Here is a 22,869-nt window from a genome sequence, read left to right on the forward strand (position 1 = left end):
GATGTTTGTACAGAATCATATCGATTTCTCCAGACTGTCTCTTCGAGATACAGTTTTAGTTTTCTCTACGTTCTCATACAAAAGCTATAATTTTCAGTTAATTGGTGTCTGTAATTGTCTATTGTAGGCAACAGGTTGCAGTAGACCCCTAATATTTCACCTACTTTTTTAGTAGTTTGCTGGAGTCACCAATTTTCAAATGTGGGTGTAAACTTTTTTCATCAAAGTTTTATGGCTGATAAGTATCAATAAAAATGTTCTTGCCTTTACTGCTCATCACTTCTGATTTAAAATCTAAACTTACTGGTATCTGGACTAAGAGATGTCAGGGTCAGAGATACAGTTTCTCGGCAACATCTCCACCCCCAATTGCTTGGTATTATAAGGTCCAGAATCGGGGGGGGAAAAGTGTGACCCGGATATAGCAGCCCAAATTCTGCATCTTTTCTGTAGAAGGAAAATGTGCACGGCAGCTGATTAAGTATTAACAGGTGTAGTTCTTTACTTATTGAATGTTGTAATTTATTGGAGTGTCTCTGTGCGATACCATGCTACAGGCGTCAGAATGGGGCCCAAGTGAGTCCAGGTCCAAATTCGCTGTGAATTGAAAGAATAACATTCATTAGCGTAGATATGAAAATATACACTTAATTATTCGAATATATATAATGTAGAGCTCTTATATATACCTTGCAAACTATAGAAAAAAAAACCTTGAGGTACATTACATTGTGGCATAATAGGGAGTGTGTCCCCTTAAAAAAATGCTGCTAACCCTAGTTCCTGGTCAGACTCGAAATGGTAAGTATACTAGTGTATTGTCAGCCACACACGTCTCGAAGACGCCTCAAAGAGGAACAGCTTTCTGAATTGGCTAAAGTGTAAGATTTCACCTGCTGCCACTGGCTAGGAAGATAGCCTTGCCATTTTAGGAGCGAAAGCTCTCGACAAACGACTGGAGATAGCTGTGTAGATTATCATGCACAAACTTGTATTTTATACTGCGCACAGTATCATTTGAAATTCAGAGCAGCAGCGACGCCAGCGATGGCACTGATAAAAAAACGAAATTGCTATCATCACAGTAATGCAATCCTACTTGTTCCTGCAGCTCAAGGCGCATATCTGCACTAATCTTACTCTGCTACTGTGTAGATTGTAATCAAAGCAGACTGTAAAGCAGAGAATACGTTAAAACAAAATTAAATCAATATTAAATATGTGCATCTTAAATACTTGTTTGCAAAATGTCGTAATTCAGTTAAAGATACATTTATATGCTTCAATGAGGAAATTAAATGAATTCAATGTATCAAAGTAAAGTGACCACCGGTGGCCGTTTCTTTGTTCTTTCATGATTACGGCATTTTCTGGGAGATAGGTCGGCCATTGTGAGTATGGAAGAAACATTTGTAGTTTGGAAATATATTTTTTTCTGCTGACATACAATAGTACTAATGAAAGCACTTTAGAATCTTTACTTATGACTCATCTGGGTAGCTCTGCAGTAGTTTCGGAACTGCTACACTAAGGCCCAGATAACGAGTTCGGCAGTCTTGAGACTGCCGTACAGTCGGTGGTGTTCCGACCGCCCCTGATAACGAGTTCGGCAGTCTTGAGACTGCCATACAGTCGGTGGTGTTCCGACCGCCCCTGATAACGAGTTCGGCAGTCTTGAGACCACCGTACAGTCGGTGGTGGTCCAACCGCCCCTGATAACGAGTACGGCAGTCTTGAGACCGCCGTGTAGTCTTGAGACTGCTTTACAGTCGGTGGTGGTCCGACCGCCCCTGATAACGAGTTCAGCAGTCTTGAGACTGCCGTACAGTCGGTGGTGTTCCGACCGCCCCTGATAAAGAGTTCGGCAGTCTTGAGACTGCCGTACAGTCGGTGGTGTTCCGACTGCCCCTGATAACGAGTTTGGCAGTCTTGAGACCGCTGTACAGTCGGTGGTGGTCCAACCGCCCCTGATAACGAGTTCGGCAGTCTTGAGACCACCGTACAGTCGGTGGTGGTCCAACCGCCCCTGATAACGAGTACGGCAGTCTTGAGACCACCGTACAGTCGGTGGTGGTCTGACTGCCCCCTCCTTGTCGTCTGACCGCCGACTACCAGAAGGGCTCTCAAACCACCACAAGACCAAAAGTACTAAAAGGTTCTTAGGCAACTATACATATTATTACCACTGGCATGAATCACTACTATATTGGGGGCGTCCTAACATATGACCAAAAAGACCCAGAACATGATCAAATGTCGTAAGTTTATTGTATTTGAAAACAATTAATAAATATATTCATATGAATCTATATACAATATAGATTTTGTACTTCTTCTATAACATACCATCCATACCAATATTAATATAGATCTCATTCATACAATTGGTATTAATATGTATATAGAACTTTTTAGTACAATTGATCTATTTGTCCCTGACTTATGAACTCCACTCCTCCCCTGGGGAATCCCAATGTATTTTCAGTCAGACTACCACAAGACCGCCACACCCGCCAGGATCTTGGATCCCCTGGCAGCGACGGTCAGAAAACTGGTGAGCTATGGAGGCGGCACCGATGCCGGCACTGCTGTGGTGATTAAGGCCTGCCTTTCTGCCGACCTTTTCATTGTGGGGACCTTGCCATGAAAAGGTCAGAAGAAAGGCAGGGAAGGATTTATAAACAGGGCTATTTTGCCCACTGGGCACTGTGCGAGGGGGCACATGTTGGCCGCCCCTCTGTTTGCACTGTCGTGCATGCACTGTGTGCCATGCATGACATGCTGCATGGTACACAGTGCACCCAACGTGCAAGTGGCGCTACACTGCAGCGGCATATGCTTCAGGCCCTTTTTATGAGCCGAAGCATGCCACCACCATTCCACCGCCACTGACACAACACCAGCCTTGTTATAATATGGTGGTCAGCACGCCGCAGGCTTGGCAGTATTCTCATGACCACGGATGCTGTGGCATGGTGGTCCTACCACCAAGGTCGAAATCAGGCCCTAAATACTGCATGACAAATCGAATGGTATGTTAACTACCTGCACAAAATGTAGTTAATATATTGAAATTATTAATATGTGATATTTGTCTCAATTCCTTGGATGCCTGTATATATGTAGGTCTAATCTGTAAAGTGAAGCCCTAGCACACAGCAGACGTCTCCATTGGCCTCTCAAACTATTTGAAGAAATAGGTGTCACATGAAAGTATTTCGATTCAGTTTTGGAAAACCTGGACATTGATTGTCAATTTGTGGATGGGTGGTCTAAAGGAATAAGGAATAGGCCTAGCGGATCATGCTAACTAAATATTTCCTTAAGAAAGGGTCATCTTTAGTGAGTGAGTATATTTTGTGTCTCATTTTGCATCTGAAAAATAGTTTAAACTTCTGCATAACAAGAAATGAAAAAAGGGTGCTGTGCCCTCATTTTATTGTATCTCTCTGGAGATGAAAAATGAGTACCAAAACCAATCCCTCTATAATTTATTTGACTCCCTTTGTTAGCTCGATTTTTCGGTAAATAGCAATTTCATTTATGTAGTTTAAGCAGGCCATACTTTAATATTATATTTCGTTGGGTTAATGAAACCACTCACTCTAAGTTAATAATATAATGCTATAATTCCTTTCTGAGCTCAAATGTTCTATCTCTGTATGTACATTAAACATCTCTCAAATGTGACGGTGAGCATGAGATACACAGACAGTGCACAACTTTTCATAAACTGACCACCAAATAAAATTCAATCCTTTTATATTTGCCTTAAGGCAAGCCAAAGCAGGATGACTTACAAATTCTGTAGATATAATTTGTCAAAGAAAGAAATTCAGATTTTGGCATAGTAAGTCTTGGGGCCTGATTATTCATCTGGTGGTCCATGAACCGTCAAACCTACAGTGGTGCAGCAGTGGTGATGCGGCTACCGCGGCACCGGCGGTCCGACCGACATATTATGACTGTGGTGATCAGACCACCATCCGACCACCTCAACCGCTGGGGAACAGCGATCCCTGGTGGTGGAGCAGTGGTCTGAGGCCGCAATATGCTTGGCGATGCCGCTGAGGCACTGCCAAGCATATTTCGAGTTTCAAAACCCCCAGAGCTTTCATGGTGGTGCTCTCACCATGAAAATGCTTGTGGTGAGGAAACAGCACCCCATTGCCTCTGGGCCTGGGGATAAATGCAGGGGGGCATTGAATTCACCCCCTTTGCAGCACAACATGGACTGCACAGTCCATGCGGTGTAGGATCGGGGGTGGTGCTCCTATTATGTTGCCTTTCTAATAGGCACCGCTGTGGGTCTGCCAAAAGACCACCCACCAGATCACAAGGAAATTCATAATCGGACGGGTGGCTGGCAGTCGAGTTTGGCAGTGTGCGAGTGGGGTCCTGGCATGGCGGCCCGCCCCCACACCACCAACTCGTAATCAGGCCCTAGGAAATGACTTCACTCAAAGCAACACTCTTCAGCAAGACACCCATGTAGGACCAAATTCACAAACCTTTTCCATGCATAAGTATGGCATACATTTGAAAAAAGTGTAATATACATATCTGAATAATACATTTCATCCACTAAGAAGTTCGTTTCAAGTTGGGTATGGCATTATCCACAGGGGAGATGCAAACCAACTGAACTGATAGCTGTACTGGATGCGTGAGTGAAGAAAATCTGCACATAAGCGGACCTGGAATCAGGGAAAACATGCAGAAACAGTCCTAGTAGTTCTGGGTGCAGAATTTTTCCACATTCTGGGCCCAATGTTTGGAGTGGTAATATTGTTCTGAAAAGGTGTCTCCAGCACTGTCCAAACATCAGCATATTTAGACTGAGGGCTTAGCTGAAAACATTGGTAAGGCATGCAGAAAAAATAGGATGTCATTGGGAGTATATAATGCCTCAGCTGCCTGGGAAAGTCATATTCCAGCTATTTGTGCTCCATTTATTATTAAACTAAGAGCAAATTATGTCATATTTTTCACTATTAGTATCATAAAATATTGAAAAAAACGAGGTGAGTGAAGCCGCTTCCATAAGGAGGAGGTGCGACGGTTCTGCCACTGATTTTGCCACTGCTGACGCTAGGGGTTGCAAAGGCAGTGCCATGGGTCACAAGGGCCATGCCAGGGGTCACTGCAGTGACCCCTGGCAACCCCTAAATGACGTCCATGCTGTGTTGCTGTAAAGTTCATTAAGCGCTGCACAGGCACCTGTGTAAACACTGCAGTTAGTGACAGCTTTGGCAACAGAGTGCTATTTGACAGGATGTAAATCTTCATTGTCTGATTAATAACAATCATTACAATCGAAGCAAAGTGTAAAACCATATGCACATTAATTCATAAAATGAGTTTAAGGAAGAGAATGTAAAAGCAAAACCAAGTAAAAGTTTATTTGAATTGAAAACACTTATACTGCAGGTATTATGATGATTTAGGGATAACATGCCATACTGGAACATTGATACCACGTAAACACATCATTAAGATAGCATTTCAATTTTGTATGATCACCATAAATTCAGTGGGCAGCTGGATGGCCAATACAGTGTCTCCGTGCTTACATCTCATTATTGCATTCTACATTGGTCTGTACATTTTAAGTCTAAATTCTGCTAAGTTACTGCCGTGTTGGGGATTTCTTAAAACTGGGAGCTATTGTCTTCTGACATCGAACATGCTACTTTGGGTTCATCCAATTAGGTATTGGTGGTCATAATTTTGATTGGAAAGTAATTCACAAAAACTCTATCAGCTGATCTAGGAGATTGAATCAAGATCAGGGGATCTATGGCTACAAATACTGCAGTAGTAAAATATGGCGGAGAAAATGTTTTTTGGGTATGGTTGGCGGATTTCGCAATTTCGCAATTTTAATTGCCACTTTAGTGAATTATATATCTGCAATTATGTTAAACTATATGAGAATAATCACAATGTAAATGTATTCTAATTGGAAAAGAGTGAGCTCCATTTTAGCAAGCTGCTCGTTAAATGATCTATTAATAGCTTAGGCGTTTTGTATTATCTTTACTGAAGTGGCACTACATTATCTAATCCTGAGGAAAATTCGTCAGTATAACCTGCACAAATAACATTAGGAACATAGATATGGAGATGGGTCATCCTTAAAGCTGAGTGGCCACCACGTCAATGGAGAGCCCTCTCCAGTGATGCTGCCCTTTGTCGTAGGACTGCGGAACAATTAACACAGGCTTTGAACTGTATAAATTGACTGAATGAAATGATGTAATGGTTTCATACTGTCTGCTATCAGAACACATAATGGCAGTAATCTGGCCACCTGTATGGATAGGTTCACATTTATTCAGAATGAAACCATAGAAAGAAAAGATCTGCACTGGATGGTGAATCAAAAGGCAAATTTAAATCACTCATGTTCCCAGCAGTTGATTTGGGCTGGATTTATATCTTGGTGGGATGGAAGCTCCATTGCAATAGTGACATAGTAGACATACTGCCAAGATATAGGTCTGCCCGCCAAATTTAGATCAGCATGGGCCATAAGTTTATTTACTGCAGATAGTACTTTGTCTCTGCAGTGATTTAATCCTTCTGACAGACTTGCATATTTAGGGCCTTCGGAGGCATACCTTTAATACTGCCCACCTGATATATATGGGAGGAGTTAGAGGTCAGTTGTCACTGCTTATCACTAACAGGTCCACCATGGCAATAGGGGGCATTGAAAACTGCTCAATCCTCCCCTTGCCATGAGAGAGGACTCCCATGGCAAGGGGAGCATTTTCTTTTATTTCCAAAAAGAATATCCCAATTCAGGATTTTCTTAATGAAAATAAAAAAAAATCAGTTTGGTGCAAGGCTTTGTCAGGTTGATGGAGCTGTTCACCAAACTTCAAAAGGCATGAAGAGGAATCTCTGTTATGGCGGTTCCTGCCAATGCTTTAAGAAATGACTGCCTCCTTGGTGGTCATTTTCTCAATTTGATGGACAGCACCTTTGTCAGGGAGATTGAGAATTTTACTGAGACAAAGGGGCAGATTTGCAAGAAACTGGGGCAGTTTCCCTGCGTCTGAGTGAAAAAGGATTGACAGATGCATCAGAAATTCTGACGCATCTGTTGGTGGAAAAGTCACGCATTGCTGGAGTTGTGTCGAAAGTACGACGCAACACCAGCAAAGCATGTTGTGGCCTATTTCCAATACACTGCGTCACTCCTTACACCTGCTTCAAGCAGGCGTAATGTTTTGTCGCAGTGGCGTCCTAAATGTCACGCAGTGAAATCTTGTAGATTTCACTGCATCACTTTTATGAGGCTTTCCTGAGTGGGAAAGCCTACCCTGCATACATTATATCTTACTCAGGTATAATGTCACGCAGGGCTTTACAACGTGATGCATCTCCCTAGATGAGTCATGAGTACCAGAAACAAGCATCCTGGGAATGGTTTTTGGGTATCATCCTTCATCAGCCTGCCTAGCTTGAATCTGCTGGCATAGCTAGCATGGGGCCCACATCTGGGCATACCCTTCCTACTTAGGACAGCAAATGCAAAAAAGAACAGATGATGGTTTGCATGCTGAACAAACCAAATGATGGACGGAATGCTTAACAAATCAAATATTCACCCCCAGTGACAGATATAGGTTAAATCCATAGTTTCTGTGCTTGCCATGCTTTTCCAGTTTAGACCCAGCCATATGCAAATCAGTCTTGACCCGGTTCTCTATGGATACAGTCCAGCCCAAACTGTGTTTATGTTTTGGCTTTTGTTGCCCTAAGTGGGCAGGATATGCCCAGATGTCGGTCCCATGCTCACTGTGCCACTGGAATGAAGCTGGCCTGTCTGATGAGGGGTGATACCCCGATATCAGTCCCAGGATGCTTGCTTCCCGTCCAAGGAGGCATTGGCCTGGCAGTTCCAGTTAGAGTGTTCTCATGTGGAGCAGGGACAAGACTGATTTTCATATGGCTGGGTCCAAACTGAGGTGGTATGATGAGCAAAAAATATGATGAATTAAACCCAGATCTGTGACTGGGGGAGATATTGTTTATTCAGCATTCCATCCATCATTTGTTTTTTTGCTTTTGTTGCCCTAAGTTGGAAGGGTATGCCCAGACATGGGTCACATGCTCACAGTGCTACTGGATTCAAGCTAGCCTGGCTGATGGAGGGGATAACTCGAAACCTGCAACAGGAGGCTTGTTTCTGATGCAGGATGGATCTGGCCTGGCTGTTTTGGCTGCACTGGTCCAATAGGGTGCGGGGTCAAGACTGATTTGCATATGACTGGGTCCAAAATGGGGTTGTGTTGTGAGCTAAAACACTATGGATTAATAACAGATCTGTGACTGGGGGTGAATGTTTGATTTGTTCAGCATTCTGTCCATCATTTAATTTTTTCACTTTTGTCGCCATAAATGGGAAGGGTATGCCCAGACGTGGGTCACATGCTCACTGTGCCACTGGATTCAAGCTAGCCTGGCTGATGAGGGTGTGATACCCTGAAACCTGTTCCAGGAGGCTTGTCCGATCAAGGGAGGATCTGGCTTGGCAGTTTGGCTGCACTGTTCCCATCAGGAGCAGGGTCAAGACTGATTTGCACATGGGTCGGTCCAAACTGGGGTGGTGTGGTGAGCAAAAAAACAATAGATTAAGCCCAAATCTGTGACTGGGGGTGAATGTTTGATATTCTCAGCATTCCTTCCATCGTTTGTTTTTTTCACTGTGTAACATATAAACAATAATACAAATGTACAACTGCAAGCTGCTGGATCTCGTAAGCCATGTCCCCCCATCATCTTCCAGGACCAATGTTCAGCAGCTGGTTTCTAAGGGTCTTTCCAATAAGCAAAAATCCATTGTTTCTTACTCCACTGCAGCAGCAACTCTAGTCTTTTCTTTAATTGAGGGAGAAGAAGGCCCTGGTGAGGAGATCCATTCCCCTGTTTAACAATCTGACTTACACAACCTCCCACATATCAATAGTCAACCAATGGCATTATCAGACATCAATCACGCATGCGGGGTACAGTTTTGCATCGCCTAATGCTTTCCCCTTGAGCGTCAGATTTTCCAGTAAAAGCCCTCTGTGTGAGGTGGATATTTGAATGGTGGGGAGACAGTACACAAAATCAAATCCCACCAGAAAACTGTGTTGAGGTTGTTGGAGAGATTAATCCATGTCTTGGATGAAATGAAAATATCCTTCCAAGATATGTCAAGGTTGTACCAGGAACATCTTTAATTGTCAAGGAAGGAGGATGTAAGGTATCATGTCTTGGCCATGCAAGTGATACAGTCCATATCCCTTAGGTGTCTGTTTCAGTCAGCAGGGCCAACATATACGCTTTGGTCAACTGGGGCACAGCACCAAACTATGAGGCCCACCACTCCCTTACATCCTAAGAACTGCCAACCTACACCATCCACAGACCCTCCTTCTCAAAATATACAAACCCAACCAGAATGTCCAGTTAGCCTAGTATTCCATGGCTGAAGATGTGAAAAATTAACCCCCCCACACACACACATTTGCACACACACACACACACACACACACACACACACACACACACACACACACGCACACACACACACACACACACACACACACAAACAGCTGCTGGTAGCTCAGCCTCCGGGGACTGCTGGGTAAGGCCCCTCCCCTTCAGTGATGTCACCATACAGTCACTGAAGGGGTGGGGCCTTACACAGCAGTCCCCGGAGGCGAAGCTCCCAGCAGCCATGCCGCTGCTGTCCCTATGGAGCCCCGGAGAAGCGCGACCACGGAGCCTGCCCCTGAAGCCCCCGAGCAGCGCCACCAGCAAGCGGGCTCGGGGTTTTTTTTTTTTTGGGTTTTTTTAAAGAAGCGGCAATCGGGCCACAGAGCCCGCGGACCACAGGAGCCTGCCCCTGAAACCCCCCGAGCAGCGCCACCAGCAAGCGGGCTCGGGGGTATTTAAAAAATAAAAAAAAAACAGCGATCGGGCCACAGAGCCCGTGGACCACCGGAGCCTGACCCTGAAACCCCCGAGCAGCGCCACCAGCAAGCGGGCTCGGGGGTATTTTTTTAAATTTTTTTAAACGCACCAGCAGGTCCCAGAGGCCCGCGGACCCCTAGGAGCCAGCCACAAGGCCCCCGAGCAGCGCCACCAGCAAGAGGGCTCGGGGGTATTTTCTACATTTTAAAAAAGAGCGGCAAGCGGCCGCAGAGCGCCGCGGACCACAGGAGCCTGACCCTGAAACCCCCGAGCAGCGCCACCAGCAAGCGGGCTCAGGGGTATTTTTTTTTTTTTTTTAAACCGGCAATCGGGCCACAGAGCCCGCGGACCACCAGAGCCTGACCCTGAAACCCCCCGAGCAGCGCCACCAGCTAGCGGGCTCGGGGGTATTTAAAAAACAAAAAAGCGGCAATCGGGCCACAGAGCCCGGGGACCACCGGAGCCTGACCCTGAAACCCCCGAGCAGCGCCACCAGCAAGCGGGCTCGGGGGTATTTTTTTTTTTTTTTTTTTAATCGCACCAGCAGGGTCCCAGAGGCCCGCGGACCCCTAGGAGCCAGCCACAAGGCCCCCGAGCAGCGCCACCAGCAAGCGGGCTCGGGGGTATTTTCTACATTTTAAAAAAAAGCGGCTATCGGGCCACAGAGCCCGGGGACCACCGGAGCCTGACCCTGAAACCCCCGAGCAGCGCCACCAGCAAGCGGGCTCGGGGGTATTTATTTATTTATTTTTTTAATCGCACCAGCAGGGTCCCAGAGGCCCGCGGACCCCTAGGAGCCAGACCCAAAGGCCCCCGAGCAGCGCCACCAGCAAGCAGGCTCGGGGGTATTTTAAAAAGAGCGGCAATCGGCCGCAGAGCACCACAGACCCCTAGGAGCCAGACCCAAAGGCCCCCGAGAAGACTCCTGAGCCCCTGAACAGCTCCTGCAGCATGCAGGCTCTGGGGCTTTACAATTTTTTAAAAAAGGACAGCTAGCCCCATACCAGCACGGACTCCTGAGGACCCCTGGACTTTTTGCAGCTTTTATTTTTTAACCTGAAGAATATGACTTCTGAGGCAGTTCACCGGCAGGATAAACAGGGTGGTGAGTACCAAATTGTATTATTTATTTTGAATTTGTAAACATTGTATTTTATTTAAAGGAGCTCTGGTAAACTTGCAATACAAGCGCCTCATAACCTCTAACATTCTTGACCCTAAATGTACAGCTGCATGGTAAAATGTTTCTATAAATTGTTTTTTTTTAATAATCTTAAGACTACACCCCCTGCGCCACAACCAGGCCCTCCTTTATACACTTTAAATACATCTACATTGTATTTTACGCCTTTTAAAAACTTCAATGCCAACATTATTCACAGTAACCAGCAGATCATAATGCCTTAAAGCTTAATTAAAACACCAAGGGTACAATACCACATATGCACTGAACACCATTTAAAATGCGTCTATGCTCACTTAGATGCAGTGTCCCTAATACTTTAAATAACCCATAAATATGCAGCATGGTGTCATCCCTTATTTACCTCCATTACAGTGTAGCAGGCGGCGTCAATCTGGGATAAGTGGCACAGGTCCATTCTTGCTTTAAGTTTCTGGGGTGGCTCTCTGCAGCAGAACAATCCAGGCAAGTTGCTCCCCAAGGGATTTTGAATGGCTGCTGGGGTAGGAATCCTTAAGGTCCAGCAATACAATCCAGGCAGGTCGCTCCCCCAGAGGTTTTTGAATGTGTGTTTGGGGCAGGAATCCTTAAGGGGCCTTTTTATATTTGTCCCGGCATGCTAATTTGAAGACCCCACACCCCTTTATGGCATGTTGGGGGGTTTAGAACAATATCATGGTGGTCTTTGGGGTGTGAACCTTTTCTATCCTTGTACAGTATAAACAGTACAACACTTTTATTATTTTGACATCTGGTACATTAGGGTTAGACACCGTTGCTTGGGTGGCCATCGCATAACTCTCTACACCTTCTTGACACTTTTATAATGACCCTCATGTGTTAAAGCTGTTTGGCCCTTTCCCCGGGGCGGAGGGCTCCAGGGATCAGGATCTATCTCCAATCCCAACCCCCTGTCATTTTTAAGGCCAGCGTTTTTCCTGCCAGACCTGTCACTTTTAAGGCCAGTCCTACATGTCACCCCTTTTTAAGACCAGGCCTGTCACTTTTTGCTGGCAGGAATGTCACTTTTTGAGGCCAGGAGCTTTGGGATGTGTGAATTACATCCTGCCAGCTGCCACCCTGTTTCAGGTTGACGGGGGCAGCTCTGGGCCGGGTTTTTTCACTTGTCCGCCTCCCAGATCAGGCCTGTTACCCTTTACCACTTTCACACCTACATGCCCGAGCCTTCACAGGCCATGGGCTGAGGTCTCAGGATGGCTCCACAGCTGGTCAACCAGCAGCTGTCTGCAACCCCCAATTTTAAACATGCCCAGACATTTCCCTCCTACATGCACGCACTTTTCTGCACACTTTTAAACATATACACACATACCACTGTTTTTGCAGCCAGACCTGCCACTGTTAGGACTAGCCCTACATGTCACCCCTTTTAAAACCATAGTTATTTTAGGCCAGCAGTTTGTGGCCGGACCTGTCACATTTAGGGCCAGTAGTTTGCCGTCAGACCTGTCATTTTTTAAGACCAGACCTGTCACATTTAAGGCCAGGATTTTGCAGCCAGACCTGTCCCTTTTAAGGCCAGGATTTAGCGCTTGATGAGTGGTATCCCTACCTACTACTATCATCCGAGGCTGAGAAGGTGGGCCCCAGCATGAGTTCTTCAGTCTTGTTCGAGTAGAGCTTGAGGCAGCTGTTTTTTATCCAGATAGCAACAGCCTTCATTCTGCTGTGGAAGTTTATTCTGGTGGCTGTGGGTTCGTTGGTGAGGGAGGGGGTCAGCTGGGTGTCATCAGTGTAGGAGACTATGTTGAGCCTGTGGCTTCTGAAGATGGCTGCAACGGGTGCCATGTAGACGTTGAAGAGGGTTGGTCTCTGGGAGGAGCCCTGGGGCACTCTGCCGCTGACCTATGTATGTTCTGAGAGGAACGGGGATAGTATGACTCACTGTGTTCAGCTGGTAAGGAAGGAGGGGATCCAGTCCAGTGCCTTGTCATGGATACCGGCACCGAGAATTGTGATTAGGGTGCGGTGGTAGACGGTGTTGAAGGCAGCCGAGCGGCCCAGTAGGATGAGGGCTGCAGTTTTGCCCCGGTAGAGGAGGGAGCAGATGTCGGTGATGGCGAGGAGTGTGGTCTCGATGCTGAGGTTGCTTCGGAAGCTGGATTTGGAAGTGTCCGGGACATGGTTCTCTTTGATGAGCTCCGTGAGTTGGGCATTGATGAGCTTCTCAATGTCTTTTGCTGGGGAGGGGAGGAGGAAGACGGGTCTGATGTTCTTGAGGTCTGTCAGGTCGGTGAGTGGAATCTTCAGCAGGGGGTTGATCTCGGCGTGTTTGCAGTTGTCAGGGAAGGAGGCGGTTTTGACGGAGCAGTTGCGGCGAAGCTCAGGGACAAAGGAGGTGGCTGCTCTATGGAAGATGAGGTGCAGGTAAAGATCTAATGGGGCTCCAGAGTGGATGCTCTTCATGGTCTTTAGTGTGTCATCTGTGTGAGCAGAGTCCACTTAACCGTGATCTGTTGGGGTGCGGCGTGGTTGCATGCAGTGGTGGCGGTCAGAGTGGCAGGGTCATAGGTATCGAAGCTCTGGTAGATCTGCCTGATCTTGTGGTGGCAGAAGATCCTTAAACTTCTTTTGCAAATTCCTAAATCTTTCTATGTCGAATGTACAATGACCACAAGAGGACTTTTTCCCCATCCTCGTTAATCCGTCCCACCCATTGTTTCAGATACTGCACATGCTTTATAGCATGTACTGTGGTGGTTCACAGTGGTACACAGTGTGTACTGGTGGTATACAGTGTGGGTTGGCATCCTTTTTTTGTGGGTGTTCACTATGATTAGAATTCTTTGTTCCTATCTCCACTTTTTAGCTCATGCATGTACAGAAAGCATCCTACGAAGGGGAAGATGAGAGGAAACATAATTAGAGTAGGTGTTTCTTATTTTGCTAACTTATCTAGTGAAGGAGAGGAAAGGTATCCTACACACCCAACCACGACCAGCACCAGGGACCCTGGTATTCTGACCCCCCCACTGCGATGACTCAGCAACGCTCCACACACTCAACCCTGGATGCAACAACAACAACTGCCAGCTCTTGACGCTGAGCATCAGCCAAGGCCCATTCTCCTGCCGACACTGCCACTGCACCTTCACCCACCTCTGGACCCCGACAGCTACTGCCACCCAACCGGACGCCAGTGCACCAATACCCTGAGCTGTATCCTCAATGTACGCTCCCTGCACAGACATGCAGTAGAAATCTGGGACCTCCTCAATGCTCTTTTGCCTGACATTGCCTTCCTTTCAGAGACCTGAACTAACTCCAGCTCCGCACCCAGCATCGCAACCGCCATTCCAGACGGATACAAGGTCCAGAGAAAAGAGCGGCCCAACCACCCTGGAGGAGGACTCACCATCATCCACAAAAGCCCCCTCTGACTGACAACCTCCATCTCGAATGACTTCTCGCCCCCATGGAACACATCCACTTCCAGATCCAAGTCAACCCCAGAATGACTCTGCGTGTGACTCTTACCTACAGACCACCCAGACACCTTACCCTGTGCCCTGTTCACCAACACCATCGCAGACCACATTCCGCCCCTCGCCCTCACCTCCATGGACTACGTACTGCTCAGAGACCTGAAGTTTCACCTCAAGAACCTCAGCAACCTCACCTCCACTGCCCTGCTAGACCACCTCGTCAACATCGAACTGAAGCAACTGGTCACCACCCCCACCCACTGGCAGGACACACCCTTGACCTTATTTTCACCAAAGGAAACTGTTTCCACTTCTACTTCTCGAATACCCACCGCACACAATCCTACGCCATGCCCGCGCACAAGAACTGGAGCAAGATCACCGAAAAGCACCTCGCCTCCACCCTCAGCCACACTCCTCTCCCCACCATGACCGGGGCCCACTCTGCAGTCAACGACCTCCACAGGTGGATCACCGACTGCGCCAATACGCTCGCGCTCTGACAGACAACACAGTGCGAAAGCCACCTGGTTCACCATGGACCTCAGAGAATCCAAGCGCTCGAACTGATGACTCGAGAAAGCATGGAGGAACAGCAGAACCCCGGAGGCCGGCACTGGCGACAGGACCACCATTACAGAACACCACCAACTCATCAGGTCCACCAAAAGTATCTTCATCCAGGACAGAATCATCTACAACTCCTGCAACTCCAAGGAACTCTTCAACTTCATACAAGAATTCACCTAACCCCCCCAGCGAAACGTCTGCTGTGCTCCCCCCTCCCAGGACCTCTGCAACAAACTTGGTTTCTTCTTCCACCACAAGATCAGAACACTCTATGACAACTTTGAGTAAAAACTACCACGGCACCAACCCAACACCTGCCACCAGCAACACCACTCAGCAAACCATCCTCGCCTATACCCCTGTCACCACAGAAGACACTGCAAAGACCATGAGGAGCATACAATCCGGTGCACCCACTGACTCCTGCCCACTGCACATCTTCCACAGAGATGTCTCCACCATCGCACCAGAATTACGACAGACAATCACCTGCACCCTCGAAACAGGTGCATTCCCCAATGATTGGAAATGAGCAGGAGTCATACCGCTCCTCAAGAAAACCCCCCCAGACAAGACGGAACTCAAGAACTACAGAACGTACTACCCTTCACCGCCAAAGTCACTGAGAAGATCGTCAACATGCAGCTCACAAACTACATCGAATCCAACGTGATCCTCGACACATCTCAATCCAGTTTCCGCAGCAAACACAGCACCGAGACTGCCCTCCTAGTCACCACGGATGACATTCGCACACTCCACGACCAAGGCCACAAGGCAGCCCTCAGTCTACTAGACCTCTCAGCAGCCTTCAACACCGTCTACCACCACACAGTAGCCGCCAGACTCCAGGACGCCGACATACAGGGAACTGCCCTCGACTGGATCACTCCTTCCTCACCGGCCAAACTCAAAGAATCAGACTCCCGCCCTTCCTCTCCAAACCCACAGAGATCAGCTGTGGAGAACCCCAAGGATCATACCGCTCTTCAACATCTACATGGCCCTCCTCGCAACCATTGTCAGAAAACACAGATTCAGCATAATATCGTATGCCAACGGCACCCAGCTCTTCCTCTCCCCCACTAAGAAACCCAACATCACCAGTCACAGTTTCCAGGAAGGAATGAAGGACATTGCATCCTCGATGAGCAGCAGAAGCTCAACTCAGAGAAAACAGAAGTCCTCATGCTCAGATCCACAATCTCCAAATGGGTTGGCACCGGGTGGCCCCCCACTCTCAGTAATCCTCCCACATCCACGAACCACGCCTGCAACTTCAGCATCATACTCAACTCCTTTGTAACATCCAATAAATAAAAGATGACTCCTTAAATGCTGTGCCAGGACGTATGTTTATTCTAGGTAATCAAGTAATCAGGTACAGCATATATAAAGGGTAGTAATCCAGGTTCCAGTAAAGGTTAAGGTAAAGGCCCCACCGGGAGCAGCTGCCCTTCTGCTCAGCTTCCAAGATAACTGACAAATCCACATAAGCTTGCACAGATAGAACAGTACATGACATCACAGAGACTGGCTGAGCAGCAGAGAACCAGACACTAAGAAAGGACAAAGAGGAGGGAATGAAGGATGCAACACACCTTTACCCCTTAACAGAAACAATGAGGAAGAGATAAAAACAAGTAGAGGAGCAAAAGGATAACAGAAGAGAATACAAAACACACACACAAATAACCTACTTCACACAATAAGGAGAAGAGGTTAAATACACTAGAAAAAAAGGGGCGTGGTTAATGTTCTCCACATGACACACCCACTCATTCATCACTAACACAAAGAAACTGAACACCTGAATACATTTTGAGAAATAATGGTTTGGTACTGCAAAATATAAACAAAACATGAAAATGAAATTTGAACACCTCTAACAAAATAGAGGACCTATGTGGTTCATAACTAATAATCACCAATAAAACTGAGCACCTCTAAGGTTTTTCACCAATAAAACTGAGCACTTCTACGGCTCTTCACCAATAAAACTGAGCACCTCCACAGCTCATCACCAATAAGCAAAGCACGAATTCAGCACCTTAACAAAAATCGAGCAAACAAATGGCTCAGTAGCAATAAAAAATAAAACTGAGCCCACCTATGGTTCATCACAAACACTGACCACCCTGTGGCCCATCACTAGTAAGCATAACCAACTGAGCACAACCAAAGTTGAACAAATTAATAGCTCAGAATTTAACACTTCTACAAATCATGGCAAGAATAAATAAATATGAGCATCTCAATATAAATTGAGCACAAGAGTGGTTCCGCTTAAAATATGACATTTATAAAAAGAAATGACTCAAAAATGCATCACCATAAATTCAAATATAAATGAACACCTCAAAGCAAAAATAACTTGGGTTCAGTTCAGTACAAATAAACAAAAAAGAATGGAGCATCTCAAAATAATTAAAAGGAATCATAAATATAATCGAACACCTCAAAAATCTTGAGCACAAAAGTGGTTCCAAATTCCAAAAATAAATCCCACACGCACACATATGCATGTACTAAACTGTAAATTGTAGCGGAAACAGCATACTGCGTAACTTAGTTAATATGCAGCAGACTAGATCACAAAAGTTTAAACATAACAAGTTAAAACAATAAAAGTATTCACCGTCGTCAAAACTTCGGAGACAGCTTCCTGAAAACGCCGGTAATCTTTTTTATATAGAGGCTGTCATCAATTGCAAGAATATTGGAAGCACAACAGAGTCTACACTGAAGAAGATTTGGTGAGCGACGTCTCTCCCCACAGTGAAAATCCACCAGACAATTCAGGCGGAACAGAAAACAGTCACAAGATCCTTCGCTGAAACTGCCTCACTGTAGTTGCCAAAGGAGAACGCACGCGACGAACCTTGTTGGCATACTGAGGACTTGCACCAACCTGCCGACTGAACCATGACCAACCACAAAATGGCGGCACGCTTTTGACGCAGAGCTGAATGGCTCATGGCACGCTTTTGCAGCATAGCGTCTGTCAGCAACTAGAGGAATTCGACGATGCCAGATAGTCACAGGAGATGCTACGAAAGGACTTCATTAATCCGTCGTGACGGGGTAAGAGCGTGCGTGCTGGTGCAAGAGTGGAGGTATTTTGAAAGGTCAGCTCGTACTCAGTTTAAAAGTCAATACAGTTAAACAGCACCACAACAACGAAACTGCCAATGGCCATGGTAAAGCGCACAAAAAGTACATTAAAGTCTTTCTTCCCAAAGTAGTGTGAAGGACAATTCCGTTCGGGGAACAGGAAATTCCTTTAAAGTGCACGGTTCACAGACTCTCTGGCTGTCCTCAGGTGCACAGCCAAAGAGCTGAATTACTAACTGTTCACAGCACCCGAACGCAAGATTATTTTACTACTCTGATGACAGCACTTTCTGATCAGAATAAACTATCTACTCATTCTCAGTCACATGAACGTTGGTGCGAGGCAAATAAAAGTACTAAACACTTCAGCTGGACTTCAAGCTTGTAAGATTGAATCCCCATCAGATCATATGAAGTTCAATAAACATCCGATGTGAAGGCAGAATTTTGACATGTCCCAAGCAACATACCAACGCTCAACTTACTTCTGTAGGCTGTCTGATGTTATAGACACCAGTGGGGCTTTGAAAGCGTTGGCAATGGATGCAATTCAATTCCTCTTAGCTTCTTAAGTAGTTCCTTTTTTGTAGTCTTGTCACTCGTAGCTCCGTTTCTCCAATCGTCGCAAGTGTAACATCCAATAAATGAAAGATGACTCCTTAAATGCTGTGCCAGGACGTATGTTTATTCTAGGTAATCAAGTAATCAGACACACCATATATAAAGGGTAGTAATCCAGGTTCCAGTAAAGGTTAAGGTAAAGGCCCCACCGGGAGCAGCTGCCCAGCTGCTCAGCCTCCAAAATAACTGACATAACCACATAAGCTTACACAGATAGAACAGTACATGACATCACAGAAACTGGATGAGCAGCAGAGAACCAGACACTAAGAAAGGACAAAGAGGAGGGAAAGTGTTCCAGGGATTCTGCTCATGCACAGAACTATGCGCAGGAAACTAGGATCTCAGTGAATTGTGGTGTACCAAAAACTCACCTCAGTACCCAGAACCCCTATCCGACTAGCATCAGTGTCTCATTCGCTCTTCGTATCATCTCGAAGCTACCAATGATTAGACAACCCAGAACATGTGACTTAGCGTACTCTCAGGAATGGTGGGAATCAGAAATACCTGTTCGTTATTATTCTCATATCAGTTCACAACAAGACACAGTAAAGTTTAAAATGTTTATTTTATAAACTACGTGTCCTAAGATGCAGTACTTTGGCTAACATAAGCAGACAAATGATTAAAAGTAAAACCATCAGCATTGTTACAATACCATAGAAAATAAAGGGAGAAATCATATTACAAATGATAGTGGAATACAACCACCCTCCCTTCGCTAATAAGCTAGTATTTATTAAAATAATAGAAGGTCTCTAGATTTGAATGGGGAACCCCATACCGTGAATAACAGCTTAGGTGAATCACATCACAGGATCAGCTTTGCTCTGTGTCTGGAAAAAGTCTTCTCCAGAATGTGTGTCTCATGCTTGCAAACTGCAATATTAAAGGCGCTCGAGTTTCAGATATTTGCAGCTGTGTGCATGTTATGGCTAGAGCGTGGGCCGATCAACCTGAATTCAAAAGCATACATTGTTTGTTGGCCCTGACTGTTTCTGCACACAATGTACAGACTAAGGTCACGGTGCACGTCTAAGAATGTGAACAACAGACCGTTCTCATGTGAAGAAAAAGCAAGCAAGCAGTTTTTCATATAATAACATCTATCTACAGTGTCGTGTGCAAGAGCAGCAAAAGTGGCAAGATGGCATTTTAATGTCTAAGATGCTTATGCTAACATAGCAATGTGTATATCTCTAGTTCCGCCTCCACTACACCCTCCCTTGATCATACCACAAACAAAATAGGGATACAAATCAGGAACGCAGAGTTCAAGTTCGACAGAGACAGAACCAAGTGCATGTATAGGCCATCCATATCATTGGCAGTGAAAGTTCAAAAAACCCGCTTAATAAAGAAAAAAAATACCTAACAGCACGCAAAGGCCCGACAGAGGCCAATCGTTGAGTTAATATTGGGAAAAGAAAAAAAGAAAAAAAGGGGGAGAAAAAAAACCTCCAAAACTGTTGGAAAGTCCCACACAGTCAGAGACAGAGTCAATCCATCAACGTGTAAGCACAATAAGTAGCAACCGCCTCCAAAAGGAAATCATTATAATGTTCCGTAAAAGATTCCACCATCCAGTCTAGCAAAGTAAAGGAACATACATGTTCTTTGATAACTGGAGCCTCTAGTACAATCAGAGGACAACTTGCGTCTTCTTCCAGATAACTTCCCGCCAAGAAGTTATACGCTGCCGTATAAAGATCCCAATTCCCTAGGACTCCATGTGCCGTGCCACAGGCCATAATTCCGATACCAGAACAGTTCAACTCATGAGCCACTGAGGGACTCATCAGTCAATCATAATCCGGGGCAGGAGACACCAAGTTCGACAAGCACAAATCCAGAGCCCATTCAAAAGGACAATCTAGGCAATGAAACACAGGTTGCATGCAAGTAAAGTAGGAGAACCGGAAGGACAATCCATAGGCCCCGCTTAAAGTGGCCAGTGGTAATGTTCCATAGTATTCCAGCATCCGGTTACGCAGTTGAAGCAGCCGGGGCAGGCTGTCATGTGATACAAATTGTGCAGCCATTGCGCTGCAAGCAGACCAACAGGAGCACAGCAGCCATGAGGGCGAGAATCAACGAAGCCCGCCAAAGACGCTGGAAAAAATAGAATGAAAAAATGCCGGTATCACACCAAAGATTGTTTGGAAGGAGGTCACGAGGCCGGATCCCACAAATTTTGAAAAATGCGCCAAGCCAGTTGTTGACGAGGCATTGAATATAGTATGAATTAGAGCACCAAAATTAATGGGGAGATCAGTATTCAAAAGTGCATGCACCTCGGTGTGGGTGTTAGCTACGTGAAGGACGAATGTTTCACGGGAGGAAGTCAGAGCGACTTCTTTTTGAGACAATAGAGCCCTTATTCTGCTCATCTAGTCTCCCATGCAGGGGTGGGAAAAGGAAATTTTTACAGCAGACTACTCGTTGAGAGACAGTCACAATGTAAGGGATTCCCACCAGCATCCCACAACAAGCCTCATTATTCAAAAGCAAATAACTACCGTTAGCTAATAATGTAAAAGTGGGCGTGATAGCTGGCACAGGAATCCCTTTTAGAACGCAAGCCAAATTTGGAGCATGAACGTTGCATGCACCGTGCAATTGGATGTGCCTACAGACTACTGAGTGATCAGGTGTGGAAGTTCATTCTTCACCTTTCAAATAAACCTCCTTTCTGTCCCTCATGCATCTGTATGTAAATGGGAGTGACCAAACTTCATGCAGGAAGGCGGTACCCAATAGTTCATATCTGCGTAGGGCATAATGTTTCATACAGGAACTGAACTTAAACAAAGGAAACGGCAAGGTGATTAACCCGTGGATAAGCCACACAGCGGAGTTCAATTCGGCCACAGAGAAAGGCAAAGGTTCCAACTTGTCAATATGCAGTATTGAATATGTTGAATCTTTCATCGACATGAACTGTTGCTTTGCAGTCAGATTAAAAGGTAGAAATAAAGACAATGTATTCATGTAGTCCCAGGGAACTTTCCCAGCCCTCAAAGTTTGCAAAGTCCATGCAAACTGCATTATAGAACGCAATTGATTTTGACCATGATATAAAACAGACATATCATCCTGCACAATATCCACAACAGACGAAACAATATTATCTAATGTGTAAACTCTGTAAGAAAAGGTGTTAATGCCATTATCAATGATAGCTAGCACTTTTTCCAAATTGGCTTGATCAATAGCTCTCAATCTGGATGCAGCTTCAATTTGTGATAATTTCCAAACTTCGTTATAAATAGCATACACCCACCTTTTGGACCTGGCACCCACAGGACCCTTAACAAAATCATTCAAATCTATTTTGTCGTGTATCTTTGATAAATGCAGCTTAACAGATGCCAATGTGGAATGTTGCAGCCATTTCTGACATAACTTCCCTACAGAGTAGGTAGTAACTGAATGGGAAGATTCAAAACGGGGGTCCACACGGACCTGTGTATATCCAGGGTGTAGACCCAAAAAACGATGTTGACAGGAATTAGAGCTCTTCTGCCATATCAACCATTCCTCACGATCTAAATCGGAAATGTTGAAGGATGTGTTAGTAATGTACGACTGCAACGCATCAAGGGACAGATCTGTATGATTATCCCAATTAGGATAAGCACCCAGATCAGGAATAGAGGGGGAATTCATCTTTTTAGAAGTAGCCAATCCAAAGCAGGTGGTTTGAAAAATGGTAGAATTCAAAAAGAACATGTGGTTTGGGAGAAGGCAAGCATGATGCAGAGCCTCAGTCCCTCGCACCTGCCATGTCTTAGAACCCCAAACAGATTTAAGATCAATAGTATTTTTCCACAGCTCATATCCCCCAGTAGCCAATTCATCCATAAAGGACTTGGAATACAATAATTTAGTGTGGGTCAGCCTAACCTTTAAAGCTGACTCAGCCGCCACTTTAAAATAAAAGGCTTCAGGTTTAGA

This window comes from Triturus cristatus, chromosome 4_1, assembly GCF_964204655.1.
Source record: "Triturus cristatus chromosome 4_1, aTriCri1.1, whole genome shotgun sequence".
In the NCBI taxonomy this organism is placed as follows: Eukaryota; Metazoa; Chordata; class Amphibia; order Caudata; family Salamandridae; genus Triturus; species Triturus cristatus.